General features: G+C 40.6%; 1 protein-coding gene and 1 long non-coding RNA gene across 8 annotated transcripts in view; one reads left to right on the top strand and one right to left on the bottom strand.

Moving 5' to 3' along the window:
• Positions 1–13,493, bottom strand: part of OSBPL6 (oxysterol binding protein like 6) — a 197,019-nt gene that overhangs the window by 170,819 nt on the left and 12,707 nt on the right. The window lies entirely within an intron of this gene.
• Positions 1–13,493, top strand: part of LOC123479820 (uncharacterized) — a 29,901-nt gene that overhangs the window by 4,631 nt on the left and 11,777 nt on the right. For both annotated transcript variants that reach the window (XR_011650889.1, XR_008426178.2), the window contains exon 2: positions 2,368–2,475. This is a non-coding gene — a long non-coding RNA (uncharacterized lncRNA). The remainder of the gene's footprint in view (positions 1–2,367; positions 2,476–13,493) is intronic.

Raw genomic sequence — 13,493 nt, 5'->3', positions numbered from 1 at the left:
AAGCTGTAGGACTCTGGCAGTCACTTGACATTTCTATTTTCTCATCTGCGGTATTGAGAAGGGCTGGGGCTGAGGGGGAGGGGATGTGGGGTGGGACTGGAGAAGGCTTATCAATAACAACACCTTTTGGGCCTACTGCGGGGAAGAGAAGTAATGTATGTCAAGACCCAGGCACAGAGCAGGCACTAAACAAACAAGAGCTAAAAAAACAAAAAGAGCCATCAATCAATTAAACCACTGGTCAACTCACTCAGTTGCTCTGAACATCACTGGAGACTTACCACCTCAGGCAGGCTTCCCCATCCAACACGGTGACCGGGTAAACTTTCGCTGCAACCCCTCCAGGCCTCTATTTCACTCTGCTCTCTGCCTCCTCACTCTCATCAGAACCAGGGGGCAATCCCACTTCTGGTCGAGATGAAATAACAAGGATGGAACTTACCTTCCTATCTGAAACAACCAAAAGGTGGACAAAACATATGAAGAAATGGTTTTCAAGACACTCTGAGGCAACAAAAACTTATCTCTCAAAGACAGGAAAGTGAGGTGAGTCCTAAGATTATACCAGCTCGCTCTCTTGAGTTCGCATCCAAGGCACAGGGAGGGGGAAGCCAGGCAGGCACCAGCAGACTACTGAGCTGAGAATCCAAGATGACCAAGGCAGCTGTAGTTTGAAGGAAATAAGAGAGGCTCACAGAGAGAATTCTGGAATTGTGCAGAGATTTCTCCTCAAGAATTCAGCTGGGTCCTGCTCACAGGTGTAAGGAAACTAGAGGCTGGAGAAAGAACCACCAGGAAGGATTAGAGATTACAGTGCAGTGCCCTCACTCGCACAGAACCAAGAACAGTGCCCGCTCGCCCGCCAGGGTGGAGCACCTCTTTACTCAGGGACCCTGGACAGAGTGCACAGAGGAATCTTGCCCAGTCCTGAGGACTAATTAGCCCTAAATTAAATAGTCCCACCTAAAATATGTTAAAGCAAGATCTAAAGGAATGTATTTCCAAGTACAATCCTAAACAAAGCTCAAGAATATTAATAGGAATTTTAAAATATCCAGCCCCCAACCAGTTAAACTCCCAATATTTGGCATCCAATAAAAAATTGCCAGGTTTACAAAGAAGCAGGAAAATTTGACTCATAATAAGGAAATAAATCAATAAATCCTAACCCAGAGCTGACAGAAATATTAGAATTAGCAGATGAGGACATTAAAAGCTAAAATTGTATTTTGTATGTTCAAAACATTAGAGAAATGGAAGACATTTCAAAAGACTCAAATACTGCTTCTAGAGATGAAAACTACAAGATCTGAGATGAAAAATACATTGCACGAGGTTAATATTTTAGACATTGCCAATGAAAAGATTACTAAATGTGAGGACAGCAATAATAACTATACCTGCTGAAAACAGACAGAAAAAAGAGTTTCTTAAAAAACTGAACAGATAATCAGTGAGCTACCACTTCAAGGAGTTTAATATACTGGTAAACAGAGTCCCCCTAAGGGAAGGAAAAGTAGAGAAGAGATAGGAAAAAATATTGAATTCATGGCAGAAAAATTTCAAACTTTCTTGAAAACTAACACTCTACAGATCCAGGAAGCTCAATAAAACCCAAGCACAAAAGACATGAAGAAAACCACATCATGGCACAACCTAATCAAACAGCTCCCCACCAGTCATTAAGAGCCAATCTTTCAAACAGCCGGTGGGGACGGGGGTGGGGTACACAATATGTACAAAAGTAAGGATGACAGCTGATTTCTCACTGGAAACAATGTAAGTGGGAAGCACCATCTTTAATATACTAAAAGAAAACAATACTGTCTACTCAGATCTTCATATCCGAAAGAAAACCATACTTACTCTCTACTCAGATTTTTACATCTAATGAAAATCGCTCTCAACACTGATGGCAAAACAAAGATATTTTCTGACACGCAAATGCTGAAAGAATCCATCTCCACTAGTCACAGGAAATACTGGCCCCCGGGACAAGAGAACCCACAGCACAGCGCCTCTGAACTGGGTGCAGAGCCTGGGTGCCTCACACGCCCCTGGGCTTGCTGGGCCAGAAAAGAGCTAGGGGCTGTGAATGAAAAAGGGGCTACGCAATAAACCCGCCAAGCTCAGGGGGGCACAGAAAGGCCTGAGAAAGAAGCTCAGTGACCAAAAGTAACCACACAGGATGGTCTGATCACAAACTCATAACTGAGCAGATCACAGAGGGTAATCATGTCCTAGGACTATAGCTTCCTTAGCAAAGGCCAACCTTTACCTTCTGTGAGCTCTGTCCATTGTTCTCATGCATCTAGGATAACATACCTTTGCAATGTCAAAGTAATTTCCTTTTCCGGCCCCTCAAAGGCATCACCGCAGGCACCAGAGCACAGACCACAGAAGCTCTCAGTGCTCCCCACAGAGCATCCCTCCGTGCTGTAAATGTTAACTGTGAACTATCCTGGACCCACCAAGGTAAGAGTGGTCTGTTTCTCCAATTTGCCTTTTATCCAATCCTAGAGATTTCCGCACTTTGCTTTCTCCTGCCCCCTTAATCCACCACCAATGGATTTCATGCAACCCTCCTTATATCTCCTCCTTTGATTGTAATGTATAAAATAAGCTGCAAAACTGCCATTCTCTGGAGTATTTTCTCAATTTGTTAAGATTTTGCTTCATGACAAGTAAACCTGTCTCAAATAAACTCATAAAAATTCTAAAATAATAAGGAATACCACTGGTCCCGTCACCATTTTCTCTACATTTGTATAGATATCAGCAAATCGACCCTAATGTGTTCCATGAACCAGGTCAGGGCAGCTTAGCCACCAGGCACCCGCTGGTCCACACAAGTCTAGCACTGGCTCCAACCCTCCCTCAACCTCTCAGAACCTCAGTTTTCCTCATCTTTAGAATGAGGAAGGAAGACCAGATGGTTTTTCAGTTTTTTTCAGTGACTCAGCAATGCTGAAAAGGCTAATGTGCTAGTCAAGTCTTCAGGTATTGAGACACAAAGAGCATATAATGGCAGATACTTCTGGCATCTGTTTGTCACAAAATATTCTCAAAGTAATCCGAACCATTATCGTGAAGAATGGCCATTCCTTCCCTCTTGTTATCATTCCAATTTTATGACTACCAACGGCAAACTCTTGACATGGCCTACCAACATATATTTTTAACTGAGGTAACACTGGTTTATAACATGACTTAAATGTCAGGTGTACACACTGTGATTCCACATCAGTACGCACTGTTGCAGCATGCTCGCCAGCACAGGTCATCTGTCACCACGGAACGGTCCCCCTTCCCCCAATATTTTCTGTGAATAGAGTACTAACTATAATTACCTTAAAATCAGAAAGATGATTTTAATCTTAATTCTCAATAAAATCACATACAATTTTAGCACATAATTTTAGGAGTATTTCTCTAATGGCTTTCTGGAATTCGTAAAGAAAAATCCATCTATTTTAGAAAGAAAACTCCAAGAAATTATGAAAAATAGCATAAAATTATCAAGTATCACCACCCCCCCACAACACACAGTCGTACCTTTTGGCACAAAGCACCTTTAGATGCAGTATCACCATCCAAGTTTCATATTTAAACTAAAACTTGGGGGAAGGTTCATGAGCTAATGTATAGGGACAACACTCTACCACTACCCTGGAAAGGAGATTACGAATTTCCTGGTTCAGTGCAGTCATCACACCCATGCCTGCAGAGGGGAAAGGAAGGAAGTTCTCATGATTTCTGGGTAGTTTTGAAAGTATCCGAAAAAACAGAACCTTGCTTGCATTTAACTCATAAGTCACTGCTTTGCAGAAAAATGTCAAATGGCCTGTTTTAAACCAAAAAATACCAACTAAAGAGCTCCAGCATCTCCAACTTAAAGAAATACATTTTAATCTTTGTTCACTTTATTCCTGGCTCTGAAAAATCTAATCCTTAAACCTCATCATTTCACATTACATGGTCATGTCACCCAGAATAATGAGGCATTCTTCGCAGAGTTTTAAAGAATATTTATTACACAGAGAAATAAATAATTGTCAGATAGCTACCCTCTAATGGACATTTGAGAATAGAAGCGCGGCACTGCTTTGCCAAATGTTTTCCTTTAAAGCTTAAGGGAAAAACTCTACAAGTTTTTTTCTTCAGTGCTCCCAGATTAGAGTGTAAATACAAACTAAGGAAACCTATAATTACCATTTATAATAGCAAACAATGTACAGTGTAATTTTATACAAATCAATGAACAAAAATTATATATTCAACACCACTTATTGAATGGCCACTATGTACAAGCCCTGTGATGTGGGAGTTATAAAGATGAATAAATAGGGCTTTCTATTGCTATGAAAAGCTCTTTAATAGCATTAGTTTTGGGGATTTAACGGGTGAAAATAAAAAACAACCGTAATGGTCATCAGTCCCACTGAGGACCCCAGCCCGTCTGAGCAGTCAGTCACTCAAAGGCAGCTCACAGCTGAAGACTCAATATCAGAGCGAGTCAGGGAACCAAAGAATATAGCCCCAAACACAGGCAGTGAAATCAGTCTGTTTTCTTCCAAAAAGACACAGAAAAACACTGAGAAGCAAAGACATAAGCATCCTTAGGAGCAACTCAACAGAAATATTAAGTGTGTGGAAGGAGTAAGCTTGGGGGTTGGGGGCGAACAGGAGAAAGGAGGGAAAAGAATGTCACCCTATTGTGACGTGTATAATGTGCTCCTATGTATAAAGCGCACTCACGTTTTTGGCCCAAACTTTTAGGGAAAAAAATCTTTCGTTTAAATTTTTTAAATCAATCAATCAATCAATCAATTATTTATTTATTTATTTATTTATTTATATTTAGATACTTTTTTGTATTATAAAGGAATTTTTGCATTTACTTTTTAACATATTACGGTACAAGAAATTCTTTGTAACAAATAATTACAAAACATAACAACAGATACAAGGTACAAGAAATTTTATATATAGATAGATATGGAATTAGTACTACCCATGTATATGAGAGATCCTTATTATTCCCTCAAAAATTTGCACAAAAAAGTGTGCATTATACACAGCAAAATAGGCTAGTTTGTATTTGTTTAAAGCAGAATTTTCATACAAAGCCAAAAATTTAAAAGCTGCCTTAAAAAACTGACACAGGGAAACTCTCAATGATTTTAGAAAACTGGGTTTTATGTTTGTTTCTTTTAATCACCACTTGAGACTAATACTTTGGTCATATTCCCTACCTGCCAGATAGTACTTACACTCTGAAGACAGGAAAACCACAGCAAGCAGTTCAAAGTCCCAAGTGTTCCATGGAAATATGCTACGGTTTTCTCTCAGAAAGTTTTAAAAAATCATAAATTATCATTAAGTAATAGTCACTAAATACCAGCAATGTATTCAATGTCAGGTGAGTTAAAGTTAAATTTGAAAAAAGGTTTTCATTTAAATATTTATCCATTAACTTACAGACTAAGAACCAATTTCATTCTCAACGGCTACTTTCGCGGTCATGGGTTTGCTGCTACTACTTCTGTGACAGCCATGATCCCCAAAAACTCCCGCTGATACTGGGCAGTTTTTACTGCGGGCCGAAGAGCACAGGACGCTGGACACAACAGTCTGAAAGTTGGGCCCTAATACCATCCCCATAGCACAGTTAAGGAAATCACTTTGGCAAGTTACTTAACTTCCGTGTGCTTCAGTTTTCTCATCTAAAATGGAGCGAATAGCCCTGGCTGGGTTGCTCAGATGGTTACAGCATCATTCCATACATGGAAAGGTTGCGGTTTCAATTCCAGGTCGGGACGCATACCTAGGTTGTGCGTTCACTCCCCTGTTGGAGTGTGGAAGTGCATACGGGAGGTAACTGATCCATGTTTCTCTCTCACATTCGTATTTTTCTCCCTCTCTCTCCCTTCCTTCCTCCCTCTTTAAAATCAATAAACATATCAGGTGAAGATTTAAAAAATAAAATAAGATAAAATAGAGCTAATGATAGTACTAACCAACAGCATTATCACTGAGGACTAAATAAATGAGTCAATTCAAATAAAAATGCTTAGAACAATGCCAGACACAATAAACTGCAGATGCATAAGCTAGGACTGTGTCTATATTCAGTACTTACAGGCGATTCCTTTTACAAAGCCTTCTCATACATTCTTAGTGGGAGTAAAAAGTGATCTTTTAAAAATGTATGAAGGGTCAGGTTGTTAAAGAATACATGAGAAAACCCCAAAAGTGTCCCTATCCCTTAGTCCTCAATTCAGCCACTCTAGGGGGTCATCACAGTTGTACATAAAGACCTCTACACAGAGCCATTCTGAAAATGCCAAAAAAACCCACCTAACTATGCAACCAGCATTAAGTCAAACATGGCATGCACTAGCATTAAGAATAACATGGGGGACTTCCGGCCAAGATGGAGGCATAGTTAGACACACTTTGCCTCCTCGCACAACCAAAAGAAGGACAATAACAATTTAAAAACAAAAAACAAGCAGAGCTGACAGAAAATCGAACTGTAGGGAAGTCCAACAACCAACGAGTTAAAGAAGACACATTCATCCAGACCGGTAGGAGGGGCGGAGATGGGCAGCCAGGAGGAAAGGACTCCAGGCAAGACTACAGCTGTAAGACCAGGAGACAGACCTACAACCTAGGGTTTCAGTGTGGGGAAATAAAGCCTCAAACCACTGACTGAAAACATCCGTGGGGGTTGAGGCGGCAGCAGGAGAAACTCTCAGCCTCACAGGAGAGCTTGTTGGAGAGACTCACAGGGTCCTAGAACGTACACAGACCCACCCACCCGGGAAGCAGCATTGGAAGAGCCCAGTTTGATTGTGGGTAGCGGGAGAAGTTACTGAAATCTGGCAGAGAGTGGAGCAAGCTGCATTGTTCCCTCTCAGACCCTCCCCGCCACACAGCGTCACAGTGCAGTGATGTGGGTTGCCCCGCCCTGGCAAACACCTAAGGCTCCGCCCTTTATGTAACAAGACCCCAAAAATGGTCCAAATGAAAGAACAGATCAAAGCTCCAGAAAATATACAACTGTGGGACAAAGAGATAGCCAACCTATCAGATGCACAGTTCAAAACACTGGTAATCAGGATGCTCACAGAATTAGTTGGATTTGGTCACAAATTTGATGAAAAAACGAAGGCTATGCTAAGTGACATAAAGGAAAATGTACAGGGAACCAATAGTGATGGGAAGGAAACTGGAACTCAAATCAACAGTGTGGACCAGAAGGAAGAAAGAAACATCCAACCAGAAAAGAATGAAGAAACAAGAATTCGGAAAAATGAGGAGAGGCTTAGGAACCTCCAGGACATCTTGAAACGTTCCAACATCTGAATTATAGGGGTACCAGAAGGAGAAGAGGAAGAACAAAAAATTGAAAACTTATTTGAACAAATAATGAAGGAGAACTTCCCTAATCTGGCAAAGGAAATAGACTTCCAGGAAGTCCAGGAAGCTCAGAGAGTCCCAAAGAAGCTGGACCCAAGGAGGAACACACCAAGGCACATCATAATTACATTACCCCAGATGAAACAGAAGGAGAGAATCTTAGAAGAAGCAAGAGATAAAGACACAGTTACCTACAAGGGAGTGCCCATAAGACTGTCAGCTGATTTCTCAAAAGAGACCTTACAGGCAAGAAGGAGCTGGAAAGAAGTATTTGAAGTCATGAAAGGCAAGGATCTACATCCAAGATTACTGTACCCAGCAAAGCTATCATTTAGAATGGAAGGGCAGATAAAGTGCTTCTCAGATAAGGTCAAGTTCAAGGAGTTCATCATCACCAAGCCCTTATTATATGAAATGTTAAAGGGATTTATTTAAGAAAAAGAAGATCAAAAATATGAACAGCAAAATGATAGCAAACTCACAGTTATTAATAACCACACCTAAAACAAAAACAAAAGCAAACTAAGCAAACAACTAGAACAGGAACAGAACCACAAAAATGGAGATCACATGAAGGGTTATCAATAGGGGAGTGGGAGGGCAAGGGAAGGGGGAAAGGTACAGAGAATAAGTAGCATAAATGGTAGGTAGAAAATAGACAAGGGGAGGGTAAGAATAGTATGGGAAATGTAGAAGCCAAACAAGTTATATGTATGACCCATGGACATGAACTAAAGATGGGGAATGTGGGAGGGAGGGGGTGTGCAGGGTGGAGGGGAGTAAAGGGGGAAGAATGGGACAACTGTAATAGCATAATCAATAAAATATATACAAAAAATAAAATAAAGAGCCTGAATTAGTAATCAAAACACTTACAAAAAAAGAATAACATGGGGTAGTCTGCATCTATTAAAAATGAAATTTAGTCACAGAGACAGTAAAAGGACAGTAAAGCTGGAGGCCACGGGTTGGGGGAAGGAGGGAGGAAAAGGTGGAGCACAGAGGATTTTTAGGCACTGAAACTAGTCTGTATGATACTGTAACGGTGGATACACGCCATCATATATTCGTCAAACCCATGAAATGTACACCACCAGTAGTGAACCACAGTGTATACCATAGACTGTGGATGAGATGGCAGGTCAGTGAGGATCTGTCAGCTGTAATAAATGTTCCCCTCTGGTGTGGAGTTTCTATGGTGGAGGGTGGGCTTGTCTGGGGGAAGAGGTTATATGAGAAAGCTCTGTACTTTCTGCTCTATTTTGCTACAAACCTAAAAATGCTCTAAAAATACTAGTCTATTTAACACATAAAATTTAGGAGAATAATCAATGACACAAGAAATATTCATGATACATTGCTGAGTAAAAGAAAGCAATTTGTAAACAATTGAAGAAATATATCCAAACAATGAAAATTAGTTTCTAGGAACAATATTAAAATATGTTTCTGTATTTTACATTTTTTAAAAAAGAACTCGTATCACTTTAACTATGGGTAAAATTTTCAGGACTTTCCTTTAAAATATCACCTAGGACTTCTGGTCAAGATGGCAGCATAGGCAAATACAGCTCACCTCCTCACACAACCACATCAAAATTACAGCTAAACTATAGAACAACCAACCATCACTCAGAACTGTCAGAAATTGAGTTGAATGGAACTGTGACAACTACAGAATTAAAGAAATCACATCCATTCAGACTGGTAGGAGGGGCAGGGACATGGAACAAATTGGTCCCACATCCATGTGTGGTTGATAAAAATTTGGGAGGGATATAACTCAGGAGCGAAGAGTCCCAGCCCCACATCAGGACCCCCAGCCTAGGGCTCCAATGCCAGAAAAATAAGTCCCTTAAATTCTGGCTGCAAAAAACAGTGGGAATGAGTCAATGGAAGAAACTGCTGGAATCCAAAGCAGTTTCCCTTAAGGAACTCACACATGGACTTACTCAGACTCATTCCTCCTGAGCTCCAGCACTGGGGTAGCAGCCTGAAAGGCACCAGCGGCATGCAGGGAGAAAGTGAATTGTCTAGCATCGAGGGATGGGGGACAGCTCTTTTCAGACAGAAAGGCAGGCAGAGGACTTTTCTGAACCTTTCTCCCTCAGAGCCACAGAGCCAGAAGGTGGGTGCCATATCTGAGACTCCATCACCCTGGCTAACACTGTTAGCCCCTGAAGATCCCCTGAGATTCCATCCACCCAACTTATGGGCCCACCCAAGCTGTAAACAGTGGCTTTTCCATATGAATGGCTGGTCTTGGCTTATACTTCACAACTTCCTAAAGCCTATCAAACAAGCAAGAGCCAGCCTCAGTGAGCCCTCAGTCCCAATACGTATTGTTAAGTGGCCCTAGGCCTGGCACTAGCAGCAGCCAGCCTAGACTCACAGCTTGGCTTCAACTGGGAATCTCCAAGCCCAGCACGAGTAGCAGCCATCTCAGATTGATTTATAGCTCAGACATGGGAGTCCCAGGCAGAAAACCCATGGGGGCTGACCTTGGCCTGCACCACCTGGGAAAGCGCAGGGTCTGCACATCCAGTGGACTACTACAGACTATGTCAGAGCACCACCACCTTGTGCCTGCACAGTTGATCCTTCACAGGGGGCAGATTGGTGTCAGTTGTTACAGTCAGGCCTTGTAGTTGACTGGCCTGGGTAAATCCCTCCCATTGATCTGCGAACAGCAATCAAGGCTCAATTACAAAAAGAGGGTGTACTCAGCCAACACGAAGGATGCACTTCAAGTACCCAGCTTGAGGAATAGGGGAGGCTGTACCACTGGACCCTGCAGACACCTACTACATTAGGCCACACTACCAAGACAGGAAGTCATAGCAGCTCTGTTCCTAATATATAGAAACAGTCACAGGGAGGCTGCCAAAATGTGTAGACAAGAAACATGGCCCAAATGAAAGAACAGATCAAAACTTTAGAACTAAACATAATGGAAATAAACAATTTATAAAATGCAGAGTTCAGAACAATGGTTATAAGTATGCTCAAGGAACTTAGTGAGGACCTCAACAGCATAAAAAAAGATCCAGGCAGAAACGAAGGATATGCTAATTGAAACAAAGAACAATTACAGGGTAACAACAGTAGAGTGGATGAAGCCAAGAATCAAATCAATGATTTGAACGAGGATAGTGTAAGCAGCCTCTGGGACACTTCAAGCATGCCAACATTCACATCACAGGAGTGCCAGAAGGAGAAGAGGAAGAGCAAGAAATTGGAAATCTATTTGAAAAAATAATCAAAGAAAACTTCCCTAATTTGGTGAAGGAAATAGACTTACAAGCCCTGGAAGCACAGAGTACAAAAAAATTGCATGCAAAGAGGCCCACTCCAACACACATCATAATTAAAATGCCAAAGGTTAAAGATAAAGAGAGAATCTTAAACGCAGCAAAAGAAAAGCAGTTATTTACCTACAGGGGAGTTCCTAAAGACTGTCAACTGATTTCTCAAAAGAAACTTTGCATGCTAGAAGGGATTGGCAAGAAATATTCAAAGTCATGAAAAGCACAAACCTACAGCCAAGATTGCTATACTCAGCAAAGCTATGATTTAGAATTGAAGGGCAGATAAAGAGCTTCCCAGACAAGAAAAAACTAAAGAAGTTCATCATCACCAAATCATTATTCTATGAAATATTAAAGGGACTTATTTAAGAAGAATATCAAATCTATGAATAATAAAATGGCAAAAATACATATCAACAATTGAATCTAAAAAACAAACTAAGCAAACAAGAAGAGCAGAGACAGAATCATGGATATGGAGAGTGGTTTTTTTTCCCCCTCTCTTTTGGTTGCTAAATGCGAGGGGGTGTGTGGGAATCGGTGAATAGGTGAGGGCATTCAGAAGTACAAATAGGAAGTTACAGAACAGCCATGGGGATGTAAAGTACAGCATAGGAAATAGAGGAGCCAAAGAATCTATACCCATGACCCGAGAATGTGAACAATGGTGGGAGGATTGCCAAAGGGAGTGGAGGGTGCTGGGTTGCATGGAGCAAAGGGTGAAAAATTGGGACAACTGTAATATCATAATCACAAAATATAATTTAAAAAAGAATAATAAAAAAATAAAATGTTATCCAGTTTTCAATTTAGTTTTTGAAAAAAAGCATATATGTAAATAGGAAAGAAACAATGGCTGACATGAATGATACTCCTAACATCTCCATAACCCTACCAAAAAACTCACCAATTACTTAAAATCCTGTATCTTATTATGCATTTGTTCCACAAATACTTACAGATGACCCATCCTAGGTCCTGGGAATACAGCCGTACCTAAGGCAGACCCTGAGAACAGGAAGATGACAAAAGCAAATGAACACATATGTGAGATGTTCTCAGATTGGGGTGTGCTGCAGGTGGAGGACGTACTTCAGGGAGGCCTGGGGAAGGGCTCTCTGATATTCGAGATGACACATGAAAGGTAAGGAGAAGCCCATCAGGCAAAGTGCAGGAAGAGTATTCTAAAGAAAAAACAAGTGCCACGGCCCTGCAATGGGAATTACCCAGGGTTATTTAAAGAATGGCAAGGAGGCCAGTGTGGCTGGTGATTGGTGAAAGTTGGGTGTTCAACTCTGCATCTAAAATCAACTTTGTCTAAAATAATTGGTTAGAGCCCAGGCTTCAGGACCAGACGGACTGAGTTCAAATCCAGCTTGGTCACTTCCTACAAATAGGACAGTGAGCTGGTCACCTCCTCTCTGGACCATGGCCTCTTCGTCTGTAACGTGGAAGTAATGGATCTACTCCAAGAACAGCTGCAACGCTTTAAATGACCGGATGATCATCTCAAATGTTTAGGAGAACACTTGGCAGTCAAAAAATGCAAGAGAATGCTAGTTAGTCTTGAAAGTGATCTTTAAGGAATCCAACCTCCTAGAAATTTCAGTGTGTTTGAATCACATCAATATAAATAGACTATATCCTATGACCTGATGCTTTTTCAGTTATATGTCATGTTCAGAAATTCTATTACATATTATTTTCTCAAGAAAAGCCAATGAATCACTAGCCCAATCTCTCTAACCCCAAGAAGATGAGGGGAGAATGCTTTTCATGGTCTCTCTTTGACTTTTCTATAATATTAGGATGAGAGCCCATTTATCCTCCTAGAAATTCTTTCCTCTCTTGACTTGAGGACATGATTCTCTGTCTTTTGCCTATTTATCTACCTGTTCTTTCTCTACCTCAGATATCTCCTATTCTTCCCATTTCCTAAAATTGTCATCAGTTCCTAATTTTTATCCATGCCCCTCTTACCCACAATACCTCCTCTGATGTTTCCCTGCCTCCAGAGGTACTCACAGCACTAAATCATATTCTTGATGTGACACTTACCTCATTACACTTTGTATTACACTAAATTATGGCTTACTTCCCCCACAGGATGGATAAGTTCTTGAGAGCAGGATTGACAGCTTAATCATCTTTCTTTCTCCCTTAAGACCTAACAAAATCTCTTGAACATAGTCATTGCTATAAGTTACTAAGTAGATAAGCACATAAAATACTTTTAACAGATTATTATCATTAAAACAGAGCTTTGAAAATACTGTTGGAAATTTTCTTATCTCTCTCACATTAGCTTTTGATTTCTAACAAGGCATAACAGACGCTAACTGTATTTACATTTTCCGTAAGTTTTTCTATTGTGAATATTAATACATCAATTTTCAATTAACATGCTAAAAATAATAACTAGCACTTATACAGCACTATGTGCCCATTCTAAGAAGTGTATATGCATTAATTCATTCTATCCTCCCAACAACCCTTTGTTGTAGTAGGTTCTATTTTTGTATTTTCCATTTCATGAATGAGGAAACTAAGGCAAAGAGTTAAGCCACTCATTCAAGGTCACACAGCTAGACAAGGCGAAACTAGGATGTGAACCCAGGCAGCCTTGGTGGACTCAGTCTGTGCTAGCAATCCCAAACCTTTCCTAAATAGCTACTCACTATAAAAAATCTATTCTACATAAGCATTTGTGAACATATTTAGAACTTTTAATGGAAACTTCCTTTTTATAAATAATATATT

Source organism: Desmodus rotundus, chromosome 2, assembly GCF_022682495.2.
Source record: "Desmodus rotundus isolate HL8 chromosome 2, HLdesRot8A.1, whole genome shotgun sequence".
Classification (NCBI taxonomy): domain Eukaryota; kingdom Metazoa; phylum Chordata; class Mammalia; order Chiroptera; family Phyllostomidae; genus Desmodus; species Desmodus rotundus.
This window is presented reverse-complemented; position numbering and strand designations above follow the sequence as displayed.